The sequence below is a fragment of the Narcine bancroftii genome, chromosome 1, assembly GCF_036971445.1.
Source record: "Narcine bancroftii isolate sNarBan1 chromosome 1, sNarBan1.hap1, whole genome shotgun sequence".
In the NCBI taxonomy this organism is placed as follows: domain Eukaryota; kingdom Metazoa; phylum Chordata; class Chondrichthyes; order Torpediniformes; family Narcinidae; genus Narcine; species Narcine bancroftii.
The window spans coordinates 338,941,563-338,967,940 of NC_091469.1; the positions used below are offsets into that span (position 1 = coordinate 338,941,563).

Sequence of the window (26,378 nt, forward strand, 5' to 3'; positions counted from 1 at the left end):
ACAACATGGCAAGCAGTGGGAAGGCACAAATAGAAGCAGTGGGAAGGCACAAATAGCAGCAGTGGGAAGGCACAAATAGAAGTAGTGGGAAGGCACAAATAGAAGCAGTGGGAAGGCACAAATAGAAGCAGCAACTTATCATTGTCCGATGATGAAGCAAGCACGAGCGTCCAACCAAAGCAGAAGAAGCGCCAAGATGGATGGGAAGGGCAATGATTTTCAGGTAAGCCTGATCAAGGGAAGTAATGCACCCAGTGACTCCCCCGCCCCTCCAACTCTGAACACTGCACAGAGGCATCACCTCACCTCACCAATTCACCACTCCCGCAGCTCCAAAGACCGGGAGCAGTGCAGAGGCTGTTGTCCCCAGCTCTGAGAGAGCAGAAGCAGTGTTGTGGCCATTGCCCCCACCCCCCACCAATCCGGGAGAATGTTTGACAGATCAACAGGGATGTTCTCCTTCTTCAAACAATGTGGCTTTCCCTCTAGCACCATCAAATTGGTGCTCACCCACATATCCTCCATTACCCACACATCTGCCCTGGCCCCCTCTGCCCCACAGACAAGAACTGGATTCCTAGCTTCCAGATCCAACACATCCTCCTCCTCCACCTTTTCCGCCACCTATCAAGTGATCCCACCACTAGACACATATTCCTCTCTCTGCCTTCTATAGGGACCTCACTCACCGTGACTCCCTTACCTACTTCTCCTTCCCCACCACTCGCCCCTTGGAACCTACCCCTGTGACCACAAGAGATGTTCCACTTCCACCCACACCTCCTCCCTCACCACCATTCAGGGACCCAAACAGTCCTTCCAAATTAAGAAACATTTCACTTGTGAATCTGCAGGGATCATCTGCTGCATCCGGCACTCCCGCTGTGGTCTCCTCTGCATCGGAGAAACTGGATGTAGTGGGAGATCGCTTTGTTGAGTACCTTGGCTCTGTCCACCACAATAGCATGGATCTCCCAGTGGCCACCCATTTCAATTTTCTATCCCATTCCCTTGCTGACATGCCTGTCTATGGGCTTATGTGCTGCCAGACTGAGACTTCCTGAAAATTGGAGGAACAATACCTCATCCTTCATCTGGGCACCCTCCACCTTGATGGCATTAGTATCAACTTCTCTGGCTTTTGTAAACTCATCCCCTCCCCACCATTTCTGTCTCTCCATTCCATCTTCTTTCGTATAAACATGATAAATTCTTACCTTGTCCCTCATCATATCCAATTAACACCTTTTGGTGGTCTGGAATTCTCCCGCCACCAGCATTGTCTAAATTCTGACATTTTCTGAGATTTCCTGCTTCTGGCTTAATCCTTGAAGAAGGGCTCAAAATTCTGAGTTCCTCCAAAATTTTGGTGTGTTTTTATTACAATCACAGCATCTGCAGACTTTTGTGTTTCACACGTTGTAGAAGCTGCTGCCCCTGGGAGATGCAGGAGCATAGATAGATCTCCCTCCAGTGTCACCAGCAGCTTGCTGGAGAAGACTCACTTCCAGAGGAAGATCATCCCCTGTTCCTAAGCCCAAAAACAGTTCACCAAAGTGGTGGCATGAGGTCTCAAACTGATTCACACTGCACTGAAAGGATTACGAACTGGCGACTCCAAATACACCACAATGGAGATTAAAAGACCAACTCTCAACATGCAGAGTGTCAAATGCACTGTGCAATGTGTAACTGTCCTGTAATACCTTGCCAAAGTCAAGGAAGATATGACTTTCATTCAAGAGTGTGGGCTGTCACACGTAAGGAACTATGGAAGGTGGTCATGTTGGTGGTCTCATAGACTGTCGGTATAGTCAGAGGGTGGAGGAAGAAAAATTGTTGCACCTCCATTCTGGGTATCCTGCTGTGGAGAGGCAACTTTGTAAACTCTGAGGTTAAGGAGGTGGATAGGGGGGTGTCTCCTCATGGTAGATTTAATTTACCACAACACCCAGCTACAGCTGCTCAATTTGTAGCCCTCGCCTGTGCAGAGAATGAGACTAGGTGTCTTCCAGCAGCTCTCTCCATTGCTGGCAATGTCCCAGCCGGTCATTCTGGCTGGTGACTTCAACTGTATCATTGATGCGGCTGATGATCTATGGGTGCTGATAACAAATTGGGCAGCTCCTCCAGACTGACGATGGCAATAGTGCACAACCATGTAATGCCTTCAGCAACCCTGCAAGTCGAGCATAGCTGCAACCAACCTGGTCAAGATTGGATGGCTTGAACCTGTCTCTGATAAATGTCCTTATCGTGTCAAAACCATTGATATTGCACCAGTGTTCTTCTCTAACCACTGCTTATTTTATGCCTCCTGTTACCAACAGGAAGGCCAGAGGGCAGATGGGCAAATATGGAAGCTAAGCATGATGTTGGTGACCCCAGAGGAACTGAAGACGGAGTACGCAGGTTTAAGAACCACGAAACCCTTTTTTGATTCTCCAGTGAACTGGTGGGAAGTGACTAAGAACATCATCAACAGGTTCTTTATCCTCAAAAGTGTTCAGAGCGTAAGACAGGGGCAGAAGGAACTGCTCCAACTGCAGAATGACCTGCAGCAACTTCTCCTTCTGCACTTGATAGGGGTGGATGTGAGAGAGAATCTCCAAGAGGTGAAGACCTATCAAGCCGTGCTATTCATCTCGGGGACCTCCAAGATCATCTTCCGATCCAGAGTCCACATAGTGGAGTGGGATGAGACATGCTCACGCTTTCTCTTCCAGAGTTCACAGTGGATCTGTGATCCACAGCCTTGAGGAAGAGGATGGCTCAGTGACATCCTCACAGATGAATATGCAGAGGATCAGTAAAACATTTTGTGCCACTCCACATGACACTTGGGCTACAGACAGAGCAGCTTTGCAGAAATTATTAACCTATCATGGAAGTCTTAGATGACAGCGAGCAGGAGGGTATGGAACAGGAAATTTCCCCTGGGGCAGATGATGGACTCCACCCATTCCTTTGGGTCAAATAAAACTCCCAGAAGTGATGTCTTACCAGCTAAGTTGTATGGGAATGAATGGGTCCAGACCTGCTGGAAATATACAATGCTATGCTCCGGGAAGATAGTATGTCAGATTCCATGAGGAACAGAAGCAACATTCTCATCTTCAAACAGAAGGGAGAGTAGGAAGATATCAGGAATTGGAGACCCATGTCATTTTTAAGTGTTGACTACAATATCCTGTCCAAACTCATCACCATTCAAGTCATGTCTGTTATGGGACAGGGCATCCACCTAGATTAAATCTATACTGTTCTAGGCAGGAAAATCTCTGATAGCTTCATGTTGTTCAGAGAAACCATTGCCTCAGTGCAAGATTGGGGGTGGGAAGTGGTTGGGGGGGGGGGGGGGCAGAGTCTGGAAATCTCAGAGCAGGAAAAGGCTTTCAACTGGATATCATACACATACATGATGGACATGCTCTCAAAAATTGACTTTTCAGGAGGAAGGGAATCTAAAATTGGATTAAACTACTCAACATGGACTTCTGTAGTATCGTCCAAATCAATAGGTAGGAAACATATAGCTTCCCCTTCAATTCTGGAGTCAGGCAGTTTCTATCCTCAAGGGTTCTCAGCAGCCAGGCCATGCTCTCTTCACATTGCTACCATCAGGAAGGAGGTACAAGGGCTTGAAGACAAACAGTCAGCAGCATACAAACAGTTGCTTCCCCTCTGACATCAGATTTCTGAATGATCAATGATCCTCAAACACTCCCTTTCTCTTCTTTTGCACTAATTTATTTATTGTTTCTAAAAATATATAATTTATAGTGATATTTGTACCTCTAGAACTGCAAATTTTATGACATGTTCATGACAATAAATTTGCAGTTCTTATTTGTGTGCTGCATGGATCCCTTGGCTGAATCCATCTGGAATGACAAGAGCATAAGAGGTGTGACTGTGCCAGATGGTGGAGGTTCTCAGCTCAGACCCTCACTGTAATGGACAATGTTGCTGTCTTCAGTTCAGACACACAATTGGTCTGTAGATGGATCAGCATCTCTGACCATTTTGAGACTGCATTGGGTGCCAGGATAAACTAGAAGAAGGAAGAGTGGCAACACTCTCTGGTAACTGGCTTAACCAATCTGCCATCACATTCAGTCAGATCTTACTACTGGATCACAAAGGTCCACCAGAAATTGAGACTGTGGGCTTGGTGCTCCCTCTCAATAACAACTACTGTACATGATACAGGTTTGGTCTACTGCCCCCGAGCAAAGCTCCATAATGGTGGTCACCAGAACAGTCTTCTGGTTCATATGGGGATCCGATATGGAAAGGGTCTAAAGTTTTACCATGTACCAGTCACCAGACAACCAGTGCAAGGGCGTACCCAGTGAGGGCCTATCCCGATGACCACCTTTGTGTGTGGCTGCATCAGGATGAGCAGGAAACTGAAGTGTGAGGGCATCAAGTACCATTGGGTGCTGAAGTTCTTCTTGTCGTAGGTATTGTAAAAATTTGGCTTGGCCTTGATGTTGCGCAATGTCCCACTCAGCTGGACTTTGCCACACTACCAAACCTTTGTGGAAAAGTTTTCCCAGACAAATGCCTTTGACCAGAAGTCCATCAGGCTGAGGTCAGCATGAAATGTCCTGCAGACACTGAGAAATGAGGACTCACTGGACAGTGGCATGACTCCTTGAGCAGACAGTTTAAGCCATCTTGCAGAATCCCACATTGCCAGTGCTCACTTACAAGCATCAAGATTTGTCCTGGGTAATGGTGAGAGGATTTTTCTTCCACAACAGAAATAGCACCACAACACACATTGTACCCAAGATGACTGCAATAGAGATGAAACAGCCATCCACCTCCTTGCAGAATGCAAATTTGCTAAGAGTGTGTGTGGAGAAGGATGCAAGGGTCTTTGTCAAGGTTCACTCCAGCAGCAGCATGACAGAGCCTCTCTGATTTACGAGCTCTTCCTGGGAACACACATGGAGAAAGACATTCAGAAGAGCTGGAAGATGATCAATTCAGTGAAAGATGCCCTTTGGCCTGCCTGAAACCTGTTGGTTGTTCAGACCACCGAAATGTGGGTATGCTGTAACCGGCACATTTCAGGCTGCAGGAATATGTGCTGAGGGATGCATTGAGGCTTGGTGCAGTTAACATGAGAGCACTGTAAGGATAAACTGCAGTCTAGAGCCCTTTTGTCACTCGACATTGAGGGGCTGAGATCAAGGGGAACCTCCTCAAACAAAAGAAGGGAGAGTGACGACAAGATGCCAAGGTGGCAATGGTGCAATTGGAGAATATATGTATCAATGTGCATTGATGGAAAAATTGATGGAGATTGACAGACCCAGTGGCCGCACAGCTGGACAGGCAGAATTGCTGCACCAAGCGGCCGGCACAGAATGGTGCGGTTTCCCCTTCTTTGCAGACATGCGTGGGTTGACGAAGCGCGTTGCTTCCCTGCTGGCATGTTGCCAGAGAGACAATGACACTGCAGCGTGCTAACCTCACTCCTCTTTGTGAGGCGGGCTGACATCACTCTCCTTTATGTAGTGCACTGACATCACTCTCCATTATGAAGCACGCTGACATCACTCCCCTTTATGCAGTGCACTGACATCACTCCCCTTTATGAAGCACACTGACATCACTCCCCTTTGTGAGGTGCGCTGACATCACTCCCCTTTATGAAGCACACTGACATCACTCCCCTTTGTGAGGTGCGCTGACATCACTCCCCTTTATGAAGCACTTGATATCATTCCCCTTTATGAGGCGCGCTGACATCATTCCCCTTTGTGAGGCGCGCGATTGTTTAAAATAAAACCAGTTGGTAGTTAACTCTTCCTTGGTAACCTGTGTTTCTTGAGCTCTGAAGTTAGTCCCACTAAATTGGTGACCCCGACGAGTGCTCAATGTCTTTTGAGCCCCAACAGTGAAAAATAGTGAGAAAACCTGCAGTATGGATGCCATACTGCGCTACACGCAGTGGCTGTGAAACTGCCCACCTTCTGGCCTCACAGACCATGTCCATGGTTCCAGCAGGCTGAGGCCCAGTTCTACATGAGGAACAGAACAAATGAAGCCACCAAATACTGGCATGTAGTCACCTCATTAGTTGAAGATTCTGCTGCCAAGGTGGATGATTTTATCAACAACCTGCCCGAGGAGGATCAATACAGTGCTTTTAAGGCACACCTCCTTGCAACTTTTGGCATGTCTGACCTGGAAAGAGGCACACGCTTACGCCACCTCGATGATTTGGGGGACAGAAGGCCATCAGAACTAATGAATGAAATACTTGTGTTAGCAGACGGCCATTTCAACTGCTTAATGTTCAAGGCAGCCTTCTTGGAACAGCTCCCTCATGATATCACCCTTCTGCTCTCTTCTACTGACTTCTCCAAACCAAGGGAAGTGGCGAGGGAGGCAGACAGATTTCACAGGGTACCGCAGCCTCCCATGGCAAAGTTTCAACAGGTCCTTGTGGAGATTACCGACGCCTCAACTGCAACTGTGCCGGAGAGGTATCCAATACCACACATTGAAGATTTCACCGCCAACCGTCCACCCAGAGGACATCCCTAAAACAGTCATTATTACTCAATTTAATCTATTTCAGTTTATGAGGATGCCTTTCGGCCTTGAGAATGCGGCTCAGACATTCCAACTTCTAATGAACGTCGTAATGAAAGATTTGCCTTTCCTTTTCATCTATCTTGCTGACAGCTTAGTGGCCAGCGAGTCAACACAAGAGCACAGACAACACCTGCGATAATTGTTCCAGAGGCTTCAGGATTTCAGTCTTTCTATTAACCTTGCGAAGTGTGCATTTGGCAAACACACAATTGACTTTTTGGGACACAGGATTTCGAACACAGGTGCAACCCCGCTTCCAGACAAAGTGTCAGCCATTCAGGCCTTCCCAAAGCTCACTACAGATAAAGAGCTACAAGAATTATTGGGAATGGTTAACTTTTATAACAGGTTTAACCCAGTAGCTGCCAGGATCATGAAGCCCTTGTTCCACATCTTCACCAGCAAGCCTAAAACTGCTCTGGACTACAAAGGCCACAGAGGCATATGACAAAGCAAAAGAGGTGCTTTCAAAGGTAATCATGTTGACTCACCCGCATATGCACGCCCCCCTTGCGCTCACATCAGATGCATCGCATATTGCCATGGGGGTGGTCCTAGAACAGAAAATCAGCGGTCACTGACAACCGCTGGTGTTTTTCAGCCACCACCTATACCCACCCGAATTAAAGTTCAGCGTTTTCAACCGGGAGCTGTTAGCGCTTTATCTGGCCGTCAAACATTTCAGAAATTTCTCCAGGGCAGACATTTACTGAGTTTACTAACCATAAGCCTCTAATGTTTGCCCTTGCCAAGCTTATTGACCCCTGGTTGGCGCATCAACAAAGGCACTAAGCCTATATTTCTGAACTTACCTCTGATGTGCGGCATTTGTCCGGTAAAGACAATGTTGTAGCTGATGCCTTGCCCAGGACAGAGGTCAATGTGATTACAGGAGGGCTGGATCTCCGGGCTCTCACAATAGCCCAACAAGAGGACCAGGGAGTACAAGCTTGTAGAGTGCGTCGAAAGAACCAAAGACTTGTTGATCCAAACCAAGGCTTTTATTAACTAAAAGACTGGAGCATATCACAAGTAGGTCAACAAGTCCAGAATGACCTGGCCTGGAGCAATCCTTTAAGACCTGCCAGTAGGTATGACTACACTCTCAGCCAATCACAGTCATCCGACTCTACAATCTGTACATATACACATTGGTGATAGAATCTGTACTATCACAATTATTACGGACTTGCTCTTAGCCAACGTTCCATTGAGCCCTGACTAGGTGAACATACTTTGTGATATTTCAACCGGCCACTCATGACCAATCATCCCACTGTCTTGGCAGAGTAAATTTTTCAACCACATTCACGGCATGTTCCATCCATCCGTCCACACAACCATGAAGCTTATGTCCTCAAAATATGTCTGCCATGGCTTAAGGAACCAGGTCACCCACTGGGCACGAACATGCCTCTCCTGCCAGGCAGCTAAGGTCCAACAGCACACCCGAGCACTGCTTCAACAATTTCCACCTATGACTCAAAGGTTTCAGTGTACCCAACCGCTACAAAGAAACACACACACAGTGTGGCAGGTTAAGCTCACTCATTTATGAGGGCTGGAAAGGGTGCTGTTCAAGTTCCCGCCGTTTTTGCTGATTGACTGAGTCAGCCATATGAATAACAACAGTGGGCAGGAACATCCATGGATATGAATGCCTTTCTTCCCAGCCTTTGTCTGCTGAGTTAGCTGGGCAGCTTGACCAATGCTATTTTAGGGCTGTTGGTCTGATGCTGCCCCAGCTTCTACCCTTGCTAGTTTGTTGTCCTGAGAGTCAATTTAGCGACCTCTGTCCACATCTGCTGCTGTGTGATGTTCCAGCAATTGCAGGCTGCCACATAACCCCCCCACCGCCCCCAGAATTGGCGTTATAGTCTATAGTGTCTGTAGGTATAGTCCCCAAAGTCTTTTGTGGTCTGCCTCTGCGTCGAGGTTTTGGTGTCTCTACAAGTTCTGCTGGGTCTGTGTGGGCAGGCTTGAGTCTATCTGTAGTGAAGACCTTTGGTTTACCACCGATGTCCAGCTTGAAGGTGGCTCCATTGTTCCAGATGACTTGAAAGGGACCTTCGTATGGCTTCTGCAGTGGTGAATGGTGGAGTCCTCTGCATACAAATATGTACTCACAGACCTTGATTTCTTTGAGGATGCTGGACTTGGCTTGTCCATGTCTGGAGGGTGGGATCGGAGCCAGGTTACCGACCTTTTCACGCCACCTGTCTAGGAAGGTGGTTGTCTCCTCCTGCTGTCCTCTGGCCTGTGGAACAAAATCCCTGAGAACTGCAAGTGGGGCTTTGTAGACGTGTTCAATGGAGGATGCATGGAGGTCTTCTTTCGGCACTGTTCAGATGCCCATGGTAGCTCATCCACCTAGTTGGGGCCCTTGAGTCTGGTCATGAGGGGGGTCTTGAGGTGCCTATGGAAACACTCCACCATGCCGTTGGCTTGCGGGTGGTATGCAGTCGTGTGGTGTAGCTGAGCGTCCCACAGGTTGGCAATGTTGGTCTACAAATTGGAGGTGAACTGTGTGCCTCAGTCAGAAGTGATGTGCTGTGGCAGTCCGAATCTTGCAATCCAGGATGAGAGGAGTGCTTTGGCACAGGATCTGGTGGATGTGTCGGCCAGGGGGATTGCTTCTGGCCACCGGGTGAAGCGGCGACCACTGTAAACAGATAGCGGAAATCCTGAGAAACTGGCAAGGGTCCCAATATGTCCATGTGAATGTGGTCAAACCTGCGTTCCATTGGCTCGAAAGGCCGTGAGGGGATCTTGGTGTGTTGCTGCACTTTGGCTGTTTGGCACTGCGTACACACCTTGGCCCACCCCCGGACTTGTTTACGCAATTCACGCCACATGTACTTGCTGGCCACCAGCTGGACCGTAGTCCTGATGGGTGGGTGTGCCAGCCCGTGGATGGAGTCAAAAACTCGTTGCCTCCATGCCGTTGGGACAATAGGTCAAACCTGCCACGTCACACAGGAGGGTGGTAGTACCTGTGCCGACTGGAACGTCCTGAAGCTGAAGGCCTGTGACTGCAGTCCTGTACTGCGGGATCTCGTTGTCCTGCTGTTGTGTCTCTGCCAGTGCTGCAAAGTCCAGACCATTGACCAGGGAGTGGATGCTGTGTCTTGACAAGGTGTCTGTGACCATGTTGTCTTTGCCCAAGATGTGCTTGATGTCGGTGGTGTACTCCGAGATGTAAGACAAGTGTCTCTGTTGGTGGGCTGACCAGGGATTGGAGATTTTAGCCAGGGCGAAAGTCAGTGGTTTGTGGTCCAAGAAAGCCCTTCCTTCAAGAAAGTACCAGAAGTGGTGGATGGCTAAGTACAGCGCCAGCAGCTCTCTATCGAAAGCACTGGACTTAAGTTCAGGGGGCCGCAGATGTTTGCTGAAGAAAGCTAATGGGTACCAACTTCCTTCTATCTGCTGCTCCAGGACTCTGCCAATTGCTGTTCCTGAAGCATCGACTGTGAGGACCGTAGGAGCATCGGGTCTGGGGTGGGTCAGGAGTGCAGCTTTGGCCAGGGTTTCTCTGGTTTCCACAAATGCACGTGTGGATTCGTCGTTCCAGGTCAGGTCCTTCTCCTTGCCGGACATCAGGATGATCATTCGAGCAGCTGCTGGGATAAACCTGCAATAAAAGTTTATCATCCCCATGAACTCCTGCAGACCTTTGGTTGTACTGGGCTTCAGGAAGCTGCGGATGGCCTCTACCTTGTCGGGCAGTGGTGTGGCCCCGTCCCTTGTAATCTAGTGGCCCAGGAAATCAATGGAATTCAGGCCAAACTGGCATATGGCCAGGTTGATGGTGAGGCCGAACTCCTGCAGATGACTACAGAGATTTCGGAGGTGCTGAAGGTATATCCTGTTGGGTTCTACTTGCCACGAGGATATCGTCGAGGTAGACGAAAGTGCCATCCAGGTCTTGGCCCACTGCGTCCATCAGTCACGGGAATGTCTGCGCTGCATTTTTTAACAGCCCAAATGGAGTGATGATGGCTGTCTTAGTGATGTCATCAGGATGCACCATGATCTGGTGATATTCTCGCATGAGGTCCACTTTTGAGAATATTTTTGCCCTGTGCAGGTTTTCCACAAAATCCTGGAAGTGTGGCATGGGGTAACCGTCTGGGGTGGTGGCTTCGTTGAGCCGGCAGTTGCTTTAGGCACCACATGCAGGGGCGAGGCCCATGGACTGTCTGACCATTGAACAACAGCCAGCTCCTCGAGCTTGCAGAACTCTTCCTTGGCCAATCGTAGCTTCTCCAGGGGAAGTTGTCTCCCCTTTGCATGGAGAGGTGGGCCCTTGGTCAGGATGAGATGTCTGACACTGTGTCGATGAATTTCTGCTGTGAACTGAGGGGAAAGGATTCCCAGGAATTCCACTAGAACCTTGGAGAACTCATCCTCCAAGCTGTGGACGAAGTCCAGGTGCATTGCTGGAAACCTAGCACCCCTCAGTGCGATTGTCTGGTAGGTCTTGGTGTGGATGAGTTATTTACCCTTAAGATCCACTAGAAGGCTATGGGCTTGCAGGAAAACCGCTCCAAGGAGTGATTGTTCCATTGCAACCAGCATGAACTCCCACGAGAAGTGACTGCCCTCGAACTGCAGCTTGGCCCTACAAGTGCCATAGGTCCATATACTGCTGTTGTTGACAGTCTCAACATGGGTCCCACTAGCCTGCGCCTAGTGTTCAACCCTGTTGGGGTTATCACGCTGACCTCTGCTCCTGTATGCACCAGGAAGCATCTGCCGGACAGGCGGTCCCAGATATACAGGAGGTTCTCTCGGTGCCAGCCATTGTGGCCATCAGCGACGGCTGGCCTTGTCGTTTCCCTGGAACTCGCAGGGGGACTGGCATCAGCGAGCTTCGGTGCCCCATCTCCGGTTGTAGAAGCACCATCTGTCACTGGACTCGCTCCTGCCTCTCGTCTGCTGTTCCTTGCTTGGGACTGCTCTGGTCTGATTGCGGGACTTCTTTACGAGCCCCACGGTAATCGAGTACTTCTATTTCTGTTTCCACAGAATGTCTCCCCGTGCTTTGACTTTCGGGGGGTCAGTGAAATCCGCATCCACCAGGAACAGTTGGATGTCTTCAGGCATCTGTTCCAGGAATGCCTGCTCGAACATGATGCTGAGCTGCTCATCTCCCAGGAGAGCCAGCATCTCGTTGATGAGCGCTGACGAGTATCTGTCTCCAAGCCCATCCAGGTGGAGCAAATGTGTTCCTTGCTCTCACCACGAGAGTCTGAACTCTCAGTTAATTGCTCTTTGAAGGCAGTGTAAGTGCCTTCTGTTGGTGCCCTGCAGATAAAGTTGGCCACTCTGTCTGCAGTCTGCAGATCCAGGGCGCTGACCACATGGTAGTACCGGGTGGTCTCTGCTGTAATACCCCGGATATGGAACTGAGCCTCCGCCTGGTCGAACCACACGCCGGGTCGAACTGTTCAGAAGGTCGGGAGCTTCAGGTTGACTGCGCTGACTGCTGCGTCATTCTCCATCACTAGGTTTAGATTCCTTCGATATCGTCGGGGTCACCTATTGTAGCCGACCGCTACAAAGAAACACACACACACTGTGAGGCAGGTTAAGCTCACTCATTTATTAGGGCTGGAAAGGCCATTTTTGCTGATTGACTGAGTCAGCCATATGAATAACTGCAGAGTCATTGTCTCTCTGGCAACATGCCAGCAGGGAAGCAGCATACATCGTTAATACACGCGGGTCTGCAAACGGGTGGGAACATCCATGCATATGAATGCCCTTCTTCCCCAGCCTGTTTCTGCTTAGTTAGCTGGGCAGCTTGACCAATGCCATTTTAGGGCTGTTGTTCTGATGCTGCCCCAGCTTCTACCCCCACCAGTTCATTGTCCTGGGAGTTGCTTTAGCGACCTCTGTCTGTGTCTGCTGCTGCGCGATGTGCCGGCCCAATCTCCGCAATGGTGGGCCACCACATCAGCATGTACACATAGATATTGTGCGCCCACTGCTTGTGTCCAGAGGTCAATTTACTAACAATGGTGGACAATTTTACCCACTGGCTGGAGGCTACACCGATGATGGACATCACAGTTGAGATGTATTCTCGGACTTTTCTCTTGACCTGGGTTGCTCATTTCGGAGTACCAGTCCATCTAACCTCTGACAAGGGAACTCAGTTTACTTCAACCTTGTGGCCAAACCTGGCAAGACTTTGTGGTACGCAATTACACCATTCTACGGCGTACCACCTGCAGGCTAATAGACTGGAACATTTCCACTGGCATCTGAAACAAGTCTTGTGGGCAAGACTTAACGGGCCTTAGTGAACAGATAAATAACTGTGGGTGCTGTTGGCTATTAGAATGGCACCTAAGGATGACCGGGAGATCCCTTCAGCAGAATTAGTTTATGGTGCTCCACTCCTAGTACCGGCAGATCCAACCAAAGATAGATCCTCGGTTACAGAGGAATTACAAGAACTAAGAAACACGATGGGTTCCCTGGCTCCAGTTCCAGCAACTTGTCACGGATCACAGCCTACACATGTTCCAGCTGCTCTTGACTCTACTTCTTACGTCTTTGTTTAACGTCCATCCCACGCTGCACTCCTGCAGCAACCTTACAAGGGGCCTTACAAAGTGCTGCAGTACACTGGATCTACGGTGCAATTGAACATTGCTGGTCAACTAGAACTTTTTACATGAGACAGGCTGAAACTTGTACACATGGACATTGCTGAACCTGTGCGGGTCGCACCGCCCAAGCGCGAGGGATGCCCTCCTACAAGGCCCAGTGTTGTGACATTGCAGCCATGCAATGATTCTGGGGTGGGGGGGCAGTGATGTGGCAGATTGAGTGGCCACACAGCTGGACAGGCAGAATCACCACACTGAGCAGCCAGCACAGGACGGTCTGGGCTCCCCTTCTTTGCCCAGGAGAAGCCCACGTTTTGAGACCCACATGGGTTGACAATGTACACTGCTTCCTTGTTGGCATGTTGCCAGAGACAATGACTCTGCAGTGCGCCAACTTCACTCCCCTTTGTGAGGTGAGCTGACATCACTCCCCTTTATGAAGCGAGCTGACATCACTCCCCTTTGTGAGGTGAGCTGACATCACTCCCCTTTGTGAGGTGAGCTGACATCACTCCCCTTTATGAAGCGAGCTGACATCACTCCCCTTTATGAGGTGAGCTGACATCACTCCCCTTTGTGAGGTGAGCTGACATCACTCCCCTTTATGAAGCGTGCAATTGTTTAAAATAAAACCAATTGGTAGTTGACTCTTCTCTGGTAGCTATGTTTCTTGAGCTCTGCAGTTAGTCCCGCTAAAGATATGACACCAAAGGTGCGAAAAAAAACTTTGAATGTTTTTCTTTTTGGTTAATAATTTATTGTGGTTAAAGTATTCTTGGGGGAAAAAAAATTACCCTTACCTGGTAAGGCACAAAATAAATTAATGAGGGGTTAATAACTAAGAGGGCATTGGGTAAAGTGTTGACAAGATCTATTTGTGGGTAGTAGTAGTCCCAAAATATGGCACCTGACCCAATTCCGCCATTCAATATTTCATATCTGACCATCATTCTCAACAACACACTTCTATCCTGTTTCAAATCCTTTGTTTTTCCTAATTGACCAAAAGCCTGGCCTGAGCCTCTCTGAGGTGAATTCCAGAAAAAGGAACTGGTATTTCCCACAAGTTTCCTGACAGAAAATGGAGTTAAATTTACACTGCAAAAGACAGCAAAATAACACACAGAAAAAAGGAGGATGGTGCCATTTTCTCATCAAAGTTGCTGTAAATCTTGAGCTCTCTTCACCAAAAGCTTGCAGGTGTCAAGTTAGGAGAAAGGATCAAGATATTTTAATGCACACATTGCTGACGTTATTATTCAGTTCGAGTCACTTCAGAAATGAAGAGCAGTTAAACATTAACCACATTAATGGAACTTTAAACAAGCACTTGTCTGTGTGAAATTTGATGATTATTATTTGAGCAATGGGAGTTGGTGAGTCAACGTGAGATCCCATCCACATATGCGCAGGCATTCCTTTACAGTGCGGAGGGGAGAAGCCACTGAACTTAAATGAGCTAAACTAAATGAACCAACCATAACACGAACCTGTGACTGAACATATTTATTGCAACCAAAACATCTTTATCCATAAACAAGAAAAAAGAGGGGAGGGAGAGGTGGGCACGTTGACTCACCAACTCCCATTACTGGAATAATAATCATCAAATTCGTACAGATAAGTGCTCGTTTAATGTTCCATTATTCTTTGCAATGTACATTGGCTTTCCAACATGAGAGTTTGTAGCTCAGTGGCCTATCCCCTTCAGGTGGTCCGACAGACCATAATCAGTTCAATGAGTCCCCCCTCTGTAGCCTAATTCAGTCTGCCGCATGAGGGGTGGAAGTTGAAAAACTCTGTCCTTCTGAGTTTAAAGGTTTGTTGTAGAACCTATTAAAGGTTCTTTCATTGCTCCATCCCACCTGGCGAAGGATATCCCATATCGGGACCTTGGCCCTATTGGCTGCTGAGGTTGCTGCCGCTCTAGTTGAATGGGACCCAAACTGAGAAATATCCACTCCAGCCTCTCTCATGACCTCCCGCAGCCATCTGGCCAATGGCTGGGTAGGGGGGGGGGGGGGTGGTAGCCTGCTGATGCAGTTTCTTATAGCATATAAAGAGGTTTTCTCATTTGGTCTAATATGTTTTGTACATACAATATCTTTTTAAACAATCCAACACACACAATCTTTCATCTTCTCCATATGCATACAATGAAAATTTTGACCCAATTTTCCCTTGCTTGTTATGTTTAAAAATGTCTGTAACTTGAATGCTTACACAGTCCCAATGAATATAGTCCATATGGATGTGAAACAAAGCTTGTACCCTCTGGGCTGATGTCAAGGCCATTGGCATTATCAGCTTATGGGACAGGCTACGCAAATCCAAACTGGAAGTTGCCTTAAATAGTCCAAAACAATCTTTACATCCTAAATTTCCTTACATCGGAGTACCGGAGGATGCAAGTGGAACACTCCGTTCCTAAATCTTTTGATCAGGGGGTGGTTCATCAACTCATGCTCAGGGTCCTGGAGCGTCAAGAAACAGCCAGTGCACTTTTTGCTGTATTCACCGTGCTGTAGCTGACCCCCTGCACATAAAACATATCGGTTAGAAAACTCAGTATGCCTCCAATAGAGGCTGACTGTTCTTTCGGTCCTATTTGGGCACAGTACTTTTTCCATTTCCCCACACAGGAAGCTACTGTTTCTGAGTAGACTTACTCCAAGATGCCCACAAATTGTCCAGAGTTCTAGGCTGCAGTGCATTTATATCGATCCTCGCTCTCTGATCCTGCAATCTAACAGACTTAAGTGAGACATGGATGAGATACTTTGACACTGGTCGGATTAGCAGACCCCTGCTTTTTGTGAATATTAATGGACTCCCCACCACAAGCCTAAGGAGTAGGGGGAACCGACATTGGGAAGGCCAATTTGGCACTTCCAGCAATCCTGAGGCCCAATCTCCTGTATCTTATTCAGGCACTTCACCAAGGTGAATGGGGAAATGTATAAAAGTTATATTTTGATCAGTCTAGGTTAAAGGCGTCAATGGCCTCCGCTTGGGGATCCAGCAGCCAGGACACGAACCTCAGAACCTGAGCATTAAGCCTGGATTCAAACAAATCAATGTCCAGGGTCCCAAAGGTGTCTGCTAGTAGTTTAAAATATTTCTTAACCAGAGTCCACTCAGTGCTATCATTGAAATTTCTGGTCATCAGGTCCGCCTGTACTTTGATCCGACCCTGCAGGTGGCGACAGAAACTCAAATACTTCTTTGAATGCACCATTGCCAAGTCTCAATGGCTAACCTGTTACAGGAAGGAGATTTGAGACCTCCCATATTATTGAGGCAGGCCACTGCTGAAATGTCATCCAACCTCACACAGAAAGACTTTAGTGCTAGAAACCCTGCTAGCATTTCCAAATAATTGATGCCTGATTTAGAGATCTCCCTGAGCTCTCTGTCTGTCCATCTGCCTCCATTAGAGACCTTTAGATTTGTGGCTCCCCAATCTTCGCCACTGGCATCTAACCTGATCTCCAGGTCCACCTTTCTAAGCTCGATCCTTGGGTAAGCCTGCGAGATATTGTCGATCCACCATGCCAGATTGGATCTGGCCTCACTTGTTAGCCTCATTGGCCTGTCAAATTGTCCCCTGGCTGACTTAAGAGATAATATTTTGTCTCTTTCCATAAACCTATAATTTAGTGGGCCATATTGTACCGCCGGGAAAGTCGCCACCAGTTACCCAATCAACCTGCCCATCTTTCTTATGGAGGAACGATACTCTGTCATGAGCCCTCTGCAGGTTGCCACTTTATCGTCTGACAGGGCAACTTTCATGTCTTCTGTATCAATAATGAAGCCGAGGAATTTGAACCTCTTACTAGGCACCAGCACTGATTTCTTGGGATGCATAAGAAACCCCACATGGCTTAATAATCTTGAGGTGGATGCTACTCGAATGATCTGCGATGATAAAAGTATCGTCTAGGTAACCCATTACCACGTGCCCCTTTCCTGAGCCTTGCAAACACTGGCTTCAATAATTTGGTAAATGCCCTGGGCACCGAGCTCAGGCCATTCTGCAAAGTCTTATACTGCCGTAACTCTCCTTTCCAGGAAAATTTTAAGAACTTCCTGTGGGCAGATCGTGACCGAATAGCATATGTCTTGCAAATCTATTGAGGCCAGGTAATAGCCCTTATGTAACATAGGCATCACAGAATGTATGTTATCCATTTTAAAATGCCTGAACAAGATATATTCGTTAAGATCCAATAGATCCAGTATCACTCTTTTGGGTCGCATTTGATACATACTTATGTTTTTCAAGGCTACAACGTTCAATAATATATTTTTCTTTTTAATGCCATGATCTCAGCAAGTACAACCTCCATCAGTTGCGGTCTGCGTATATATGTAAATAGACCCTTCCTCCTTATTGGAGGGGTTTTCTGTGGATCAAATTTGATTTTATACCCCTTTACATTCTGCCAAATAGAAGCATCATTACACCATCTATCATAGAATAGCATTAATCGACCACCAACCATTAAAGCCTTGTAATTATAAAATGTAATCAACTGTAATTACGTAGTGTTCACTTCCTCGACCCGCCGAATCTGCAGGCTGCTGAAGCACATTGAGCGAGAAAATTCTGCTGCCACTGTCTCTACGGAAGGTGTTGCCCTAAAAAAAGATCTACTGGCTATTGCTGCTTGGAGTGGGAAACCGCCTCGGATAACCCGCTTAAATTCCCCCGCATACTTGTGAAGGGGTGAAACATAACAGGTTCTCTTGCCTGAGCTCTCGAACATCTGACCGTGCCAGCCACGACCTTCTGCTGCTCATTCAAATCTTTCACCTGTTTGCTGAGATCATCACCAAATAGAAATTTCGTTACAGGGTTAGATGGTCTGCACAAATGAGCATTTCTTACATTTTGGTCAGGCTTAATTAGCTCCTTCCTGAAGGCATTCAGTTCATTGTTTGCATGAGATAACAGAGCGTCTTGTTGGGTCTCCAATAAATCGTGTGAGAGCGTTTGTGTGAATGCAATGATATCTTTACCCAGTGACCCCTGTAATCTTTGCAATTTTATGTCTTTCGCCCTTGTGGGAACATTCAAATTGTCCCATATCGTGGGGTTTATCTCCTACAGAGGGCAGTTAATAGGGCAGGGGTAGTTCTTGATAGATTCTTCTACTACCATCTCCTGATAGACCCCGCAATATCATCCTCTAGTGGCTGGCCGATACCCCTCAGTACTGCAAACTTTGTGGCAATAGTCGGTAAATTCTCCTCCTGGACCGGCCTTTCATCATCTTCCCATGCATAATCATAAATGTCCTCCCCCTGCTCTGATGGTGTAGGAAACTTACTCACCATGGCCGTTGCCAGTTTCTTCAATTTGTCCAGACGAATTACAATTTTGTCACTGGTCGAGGCCTCTACTCTCTTTCAGGCCTTACTCTCGGACCCCGATCGAGTGGGTGTCTGTCGTGCAGAGACCACGCCGTTCTTCGGGCTTTTTCTGGTGGTTATTCTCGCCCATTGAGTAGGCAGCTTCACTATGCGGTGTTAAACTAGGTCCTACCTGCTCTTGTGCAAGGTACTCCCCTTCATTACCACTCAATATACTGAGGTCCAATCATCTCATGCAGCTCATCTCATGTAGCAGCATAACAGTATCATTGCTTGCTTTTTGAGATACTGACTTCCAGGTCGGTGCAGCCAAACTTGGATCCCACCTTCAGTGAAGGTATATCTCTGTTGCCTGATCCCACCCCCCGAGGAGGTAGATCAGCCTTGCTGCTCCTCAGCTGGGATGCTACACCCTGGCAGGCCCACTGGACCTTTGGCACTAATGAACTGCTATGGGGGCTCTTTTGGAGGGCTTCCTCCTTGGGCTTTTGCTGCCCTGCCTCTGCCCCAGCCCCTCATTGGAACCCAGCAACCTCCCGCCAGTTGTCCCGGACCTTTTCTGGTACGCCTCTGCCTCCAGAGGGCTACTTCACGGCCTCCCCTCATCGGGACCCTGGAACCTCCCACCGGCAGTCCTGGAATTTTTACCACTCACCTTCTCCGGAGGGCTCATTCGGGGGGGGGGGGTGGTTTTGATTCCATTTTGTGGATCACACTCCTGCGATCTCCCTCAGGGCTCTGCTCCTGTAGGTCCACTATCTTAGCACTTTTTTAGGGGTCACTCTACTACGATTCTCCACTTGAATGTTCCCACGAGGGCAAAAAATGGGTGCTGCTCCTCGCAAGCCAATGGATGTAATGGCTGTGCATGCGTGGATGGGATCTCATGTTGGCGAACCAACGTACATTGCGAAGAATAATGGATTTGTCATTACACAGGGATAGGGTTGATTTCATAGTTAACACATTTTACAGTCCAGAAACAGGTTCTTCAGCCCAGTCTATAACCAAGCAAGTTGTCTCACAAACCAGTCCCATTTTCTGCATTTGATCTATATCCCTCTAAACCTTTCCTATCTATGTAACCCTCTAAATGTCTCTTGTATTTAATTGGAACAGCCTCTGACAGCTTGTTCCACCAATCTCTGTGTGAAAAAGTTGCCTTCTGCCCGGTCTCATCTCAAATCAATTCCTCCTTGTTTTAGAATCCCTACTTATATCATCTATGTTGCTCATGACTTTATAAACACCTGCATCCTCCCATGCTTCATTGAGAAAGCTGCAGCATATTCAACCTCTCCTTATGATTCAAGCACATGATCCCCAGTATCATTCTTATGAAGATCTTCTCCAAAATAGACTTGGTGCGTGACCATCACCAAGTACCAGTAGAGCCAGAAGACATTCCCAAAACAACAATAATTACCTCATTTTGGTTGTTCAAATTTTTACAAATGCCATCTGAATTAAATAATGCTGTTCAATCATTTCAATGGGTGATGAACGCTTTAGGACGTGATATGACCAATGTCTTCATTTACCTCAATGACATTTTAGTGACCAGTGGGACTAAGGAAGAACATTTGGAACATCTTCATATACTTTTTAATTGTCTTCAAAAGTTTGGACTGACCATCAATCCAGATAAATGCATTTTTGGACAATAAGTGACTGATTTCTTGGGGCATAGGATTACTCAGGAAGGCTCCACTGCCTTCCACAGTTGAGGCCATTATCGAGTACTCAAGATTTGCTACGGTTAAAAACTTGCAAGAATTCTTGAGGATGGTAAATTATTACCATCTGTTTCTTCTGGGAGTAGCTCATATCATGAGCTGATTTACTGTCCGGAAATGCCAGAACCATCCATTGGACTGAAGAGGAAAACAATGCCTTCTTTTTTAAAATTTTTTTCACACTATGAACCATATTGACCAAAATACACATGTGTCATTTTCTCCCCTTTTACCCCCTCTCTCCTTCCCATCCCCCTCCCCACCCACTCAACGTTCAGCATATATGATACATTAAACCCATTAAACAATGTCAACACACAATGAAAATAAATAAGAAAATTGTGTCATCTAATTTTACACACTGGATCATGATAGCCTTAGCTGTAGCAAAAAAATAAATTATGTCAACCTGGAAATCAGAAGATAGCCTGAGAATACAGCAATGGTACATAGAAATGAATAAATGTATTCCACTGGAAAAAATAACATATAATTTAAGAAATAACATCACAGCATTCAAACAAATTTGGGAATCGTACATGGAACACAACAAAGAAGTCCGACCGCGGTCCTCCACTACCTAAAATGACAGAAGGAGAAGAAAACAATGCCTTTTTGAAGATAAAAGATTTGCTGAATTATGCCACTACGCTCAGCTGCGCAGTTTTAAATGCAGCCACTGCCCTTTCTACAGACACTTCCAGTATGGCCATAGGAGGTGCACTTCATCAATATGTCAACGGGCAATGGAAATCGTAACCATTCTTCAGCCACCATCTTCGTGAAGCAGAGAAGAAATACAGTGCTTTTGATAAGGAACTTTTGGCAATTTACTTGTCTATTTGACACTTCTGTTTATTTTTGGAGGGGGGGCAGAGATTTTGCTTTGTACACTTACCACAACCCCTTAACATTTGCTTTTTCCAAGGTTGTAGAGCCCTGATCAGCTCAACAACAATGGCAATTATCATACATTTCAGAATTCTCCACAAAAATACATATTTCTGGAAAAGACAATGTAGGAGCTGATGCACTTTCCAGCTCTGCTCAAGGTTTCATCTTTAGATCACAATAATGACTACATAGCTTTGGCCGTGGGCCAAGAACATGAAAATGAGATGAATGCTTATCAGACTGCAATCACGAATCTGCAATTGAAAGATGTCCAGTTTGGAGTTAATGCAAACCACTCCTCTGTGATATATCAATGGGACACCCACGCCCAGTAGTTCCGGCATCATGGAACTGTAAAGTATTTGACCTGTGCATGATTTCTCACATCCATTGATTAGATCAACCATTCTATGGTTTTGGACAGGTTCATGTGGCATGGTCTTAAAAATGATGTTACACAAATGGCAAGGTCCTGCATTGCCTGCCAAATAGCAAAAGTTCAGTGGCAGTCCATCCCAGAAGTTGTTTTGCTCATGTCCATGGGGATATCATTGGTCCACTTCCTGTTTCAAGAGGATACCGTTATCTTTTTACAGTAATAGACAGGTTTATACGATGGCGCGAGGCCGTGCCTATGGTAGATGCTACTGCAGACATTTGTGCTTGGCCGTTCCTCAGTTCCTGGGTGTCTCGTTTTGGTTTACTGCGGCATGCTACTTCAGATAGAGGACCATCATTTTCTTCCTCACTGTGGATGGCCTTGTCTTACTTGCTTGGTACAACAATTCATCATACAAATGCCTATCATCCCCAGGCCAATGGAATGGTGGAAAGATTTCATCAGCATCTCAAGTCAACCTTTATGGGTCAGTTAGAGGGCCCGAACTGGGTTGATGAGCTGCCCTGTGTATTACTGGGCATTAGAACAACCTCCAAGCTTCATCTGCAGCCGTGTACGGAGTTTGTCCCCTACCATTCCAACTCCAGTGATGATCCTAAGGAACAGTTGAACAGGCTAACGGAGTCCATAGGAAAATTGACCCCATACCACATTGTCACATGGAGAACACTTCTTTTGTGCCTGAAGACTTCAAAAACTGTGAATATCTTCATCCAAAGGTGAACACTTGGTCATCCTCTACAGATGCTCTACGAAGGACCTTATAGGATACTCATAAATTAGGACGACCTGTATTTTGGACATTGGAGGGAAGCCAAAGTCTTTCACTATTGATAGGCTTAAACCAGCTCATGTGGACAAGTCTTCCCCACTGCAGCAGCCAACAGTCTATCACAGATGGCGACAACCTAAAAGACAAACACACCTTTCTGCCAGTTCTTGGGGGGGGGGGGGCACTGTAGAGGCATTACAACTCTGAGGAGGCATCCAAACCAGTCATGTGATGAGTGCATGATGATATCCATTTGGGTTGAGCACATGATTCTGGCTTTTAAAAGGTTGCATGGGTGATGAAAAGTAAATTTGTTTACTCTAGAAACGCCTTGTGTGGTTATTTCATCGTGTCCACTGCGATTCCAGTGGCCACAAGGGATTCAAATAACATATTACAACATGAGTTTAATGGAGTTGGGATATGGAATGGCCATCATTCAACTTAATGGAAGAACCAATTCAAATGGCTGTATGATCTACTATTCATATCATCTTGTGATTTGTTATCCATGTTTCTCTTGTTATGCAGCTTGCACTGTTATCAGCAGTGCAATGAGCTACATCCTTGAAAGTCATACAATGGTACAGCTCTTTAAACAATTCTGTTCTTAATTTATTGGATTGAGCGTGTGATTTTTTTTTAGTTACACTCTTATGTGGCTGATTTTGTCAGGCAAACATTTATTGCTCGAGAGGCTGATGGCAAGCATTCCTGAAATGTGTACAGTGTATTAACTCCTGCTGAACGACCAAGATAGTGTGTGATTTGAAGTCAAACTTGCTGGGTAGTGGCATTTCCATTTGCCTGGTCTTCTTATTTCATTCAGACAACAGGGGTTATGAATTTGATAATGCTGTCAATAAAGCTTTGGCTTGTTGTAGCAAAACATTTTGGAGGTGGCAAAATTGTAGCCACATTCCATGAGGGGTAGATGGAATGAACATATAAAGAATTGAATAGAGTGCCTTGCAAGTATACTGTATTTTTTTCTGAGTGGCTTATGAGAGCTAAACACATCCAAGCTAATAAGACGTTTAACATCTGATTCTTATCTCATGGCAAATCGATGATAGAAAGATTTTGGTAAGTCAGGTAATGATTAATTCTCTGCCACTAACAATTAACGATGTTGCAGCAAAATTTCTGGTTAATTGTTTCTCACCTACTCAATCCCATCCCTAGAATGCTGATGGTAGTGGGATTTTTATATGATGTAATAAAAATTGTCTGTAAAAGGACGAGTAGGACAGATCTTATTGGAGATGAAAATTGGTTGGCACATGGATAATTATGAATGTAATTTTCTCTAATTAGCCCTTGCTAACCCTTAAAAGTTCAAAATATAATGAGAGGTTGGATTGCTTTCTCTGGAGTGTTGGAGCTTGAGATGATACCTGATAGAAAGTTGTAAAATTATGAAAGCCATAGATATGGTAGATATTGTTCTATTTCCTGGAAGGAAACACCAAACACTGGAGACAGAGTTTTAAACTGAGAGGGAAAATTTTAATGGAGATGAGTGAGAAAAGATTTTTTTTAACTGAGCCAGCAGCATGGTGCTGTCCAAAACCATAGAATGGTTGATCTAATCAATGGATGTGAGAAACCATGCACAAGTCAAATACTCTACATTTCCATGATGCCAGAACTACTGGGCGTGGGTGTCCCGTTGATATATCACATAGGAGTGGTTTGCCATGAACTCCAAACTGGACATCTTTCAATTGCAGAGATATTTAGCGAGGTACTTGAATATGCAAAGACTAGAGGGATATAAATTATTAGTTTAATTTGGCATCATGGTTGGCACAAACATTGTGAACTGTAGGGCCTGCTCCTGTGCTGTATGGTTCTATGTTCTGTGTGGGCTGCTCTGCCCTGGGTGGTTCAGTGTTGCACATCTAGATAAGTAGAGGGAAATCCAATTTATTCATGAGTTGCAAGGAGATGAGTTACACACTGTATAACATCTCTCATTTATTAGAAACATAGAAAATTGGAAAAGGCCTTTTGGCTTATTCAGTCTCCTTCATTATTTGTTATGATCATGGTAGAACATCCAAATTCGGTACTTTGTTCCTGTTTTCTCCCCACGTCCATTGACCTCTTTAGGTTTTACTAGTAATATTTAAATCATTTTTCCATTGGACTTCTCCACCATTGGGAGTTTTTTTTTTCTCTGGGTTCAATCTGCCTAGTTCCATTCAGATTTTATACATTTCAATTGGAATCTTTTCCTTTTTCTAATCTCCAGTAAACACATGTCCAACTGTTTCAATCATATGCCAGTCCTTCATTCCCTGGAATTGGTCTGCTCAGCCACTGTTGCAATCATAGCATTTATGTGGCTGCCAGTTGAACTTTTGGGGACTGGGGATTCCCAGAATCTTGATGGTGCAGCAGTAATTGAAGGTAATATCATTGAATATCAAGAGGAGGTGGTTAGACTCTCTGTCCTTGTAGATGGCATTGGCTGCACTTATATGGATCATCTAATATTGCCGCATCAATTCATGCCAAAATATTTTGTCATTCTTGCTGCACATAGGCATGATTGCTTCTGAGAAGTTATGAATGGAATTGAACATAGTCACCTGATGTCTCAGTGGGAGGAAGCAGCAGAACATGACCGGGCCTAGGCTATCACCTTGAGGAAATCCTGCAGTGAATTCCTGTTGACCTATTGACCTCGAAGAATGACACCATCTTCCCATGTGCAAGGCACGACTCCTGCCACTGGAGGTCTTTCCCCTTGATATCCTTTGACATCAGTTTATCAAGGCTTCTTGATGCCACACTTTGTTAAAAGCTGTATCGATGCAAGGTACAACCACTCTCCAGCTCAGGAATTCAGCTCTTTGGTTCATGCTGGCACCATACAAAAATGAGAATGAGAACCAAGTATTTTGACAAAAAAAAACCCTGAACTTCTCTCAGCAGGTCATTGATGAGTAAAGCTGTGTGCAATCAATCTCCACACCACCTTCCATCAGTTTGTTGTTAATTGAGAGGAGACTGAGTGTTAATTATCTGGACAGATTTGTTTAGCTTTTGTGGAGAGAACATGCACAAGTTATTTTCCATATTGTTGCAACAGGCTTCAATCAACTTGACTGGATGTGCTGCATTCCAATTCACATTATATTCTCTGTGTGTTTCTTGTAATTAACTTAATCACTGGTCCTTCAGTATCCACCCCCATGTTTTTTTTTGTACAGCTGGCGGATTCTACCAGGTGCAACGAGTTACAAGTTAACCCATGTCTATTAATCCAATATTAAAAGCTGCTATCAAGATAAGCGTGGGTGTGCAGAACAGTTGTGCTCTCTACACTTCATGAATGTGAAACCTGGAATGTGTACTACTAGGTCATGAAGCAGTTAGAAAGACTACACCAAAGGCATAGACAGCATTCATGAAAATTGTGGTGAGGCACAGCAATGAAGAACAAAGTGTTTCCTCCAGTTACCACAAAGTGAAAGGCAAACAGGTGCAACCTGGACATCTCCGCAGGTCAGGGAAATGGCTTTCTGAGCCATGCTCTACAAAAATGAAGTGGCAGCTTTGTCTAGAGTACCTTGAAATGATTAATAAAAAGATTATAATTAACTATGTGGAATGTAATGGATTAAAGACCACAGTGGCTGGAAAACTATTATGAAGGATGACACTGCACACTTCAAAGCTAGCATTAGCAGTACAAGCAAATTAACCTCACAAATCTAGTCAGCAAAATGAATGACTTTCAGTATGTACTGCTTATTACTTGATGAAAGCAAACTCAGAAACACTAATGGTTAGGATTTTTTAAATCTACTGCTATTTCTTCAATGATTCTGCTTCCATGAATCATTAAATTTTTCAGCCCAGAAGTCAAATCGGATCCTTGAACCCACAATGGCTCTCTGAATAAGAATAATTTATTTCAGGGGTGAGTAACCTTTTCCCTAAAATCT

At 45.9% G+C, this 26,378-nt stretch overlaps 2 long non-coding RNA genes across 3 annotated transcripts in view; one reads left to right on the top strand and one right to left on the bottom strand.

Annotated features, from left to right (window-relative positions):
* Window positions 1-5,442, bottom strand: part of LOC138752297 (uncharacterized) — a 32,289-nt gene extending 26,847 nt beyond the window's left edge. Inside the window, exon 1 of the long non-coding RNA XR_011350502.1 lies at window positions 5,327-5,442. This is a non-coding gene — a long non-coding RNA (uncharacterized lncRNA). The remainder of the gene's footprint in view (window positions 1-5,326) is intronic.
* Window positions 5,443-7,097: 1,655 nt separating this feature from the next.
* Window positions 7,098-26,031, top strand: LOC138748854 (uncharacterized). 2 transcript variants are annotated; one of them, XR_011348283.1, is made up of 3 exons: window positions 7,098-13,950; window positions 17,313-17,384; window positions 24,971-26,031. It is a non-coding gene; the product is annotated as an uncharacterized lncRNA (long non-coding RNA). The 2 variants fall into 2 exon arrangements; XR_011348281.1 differs by lacking the exon at window positions 17,313-17,384.
* The last annotated feature ends 347 nt before the right edge of the window (window positions 26,032-26,378 follow it).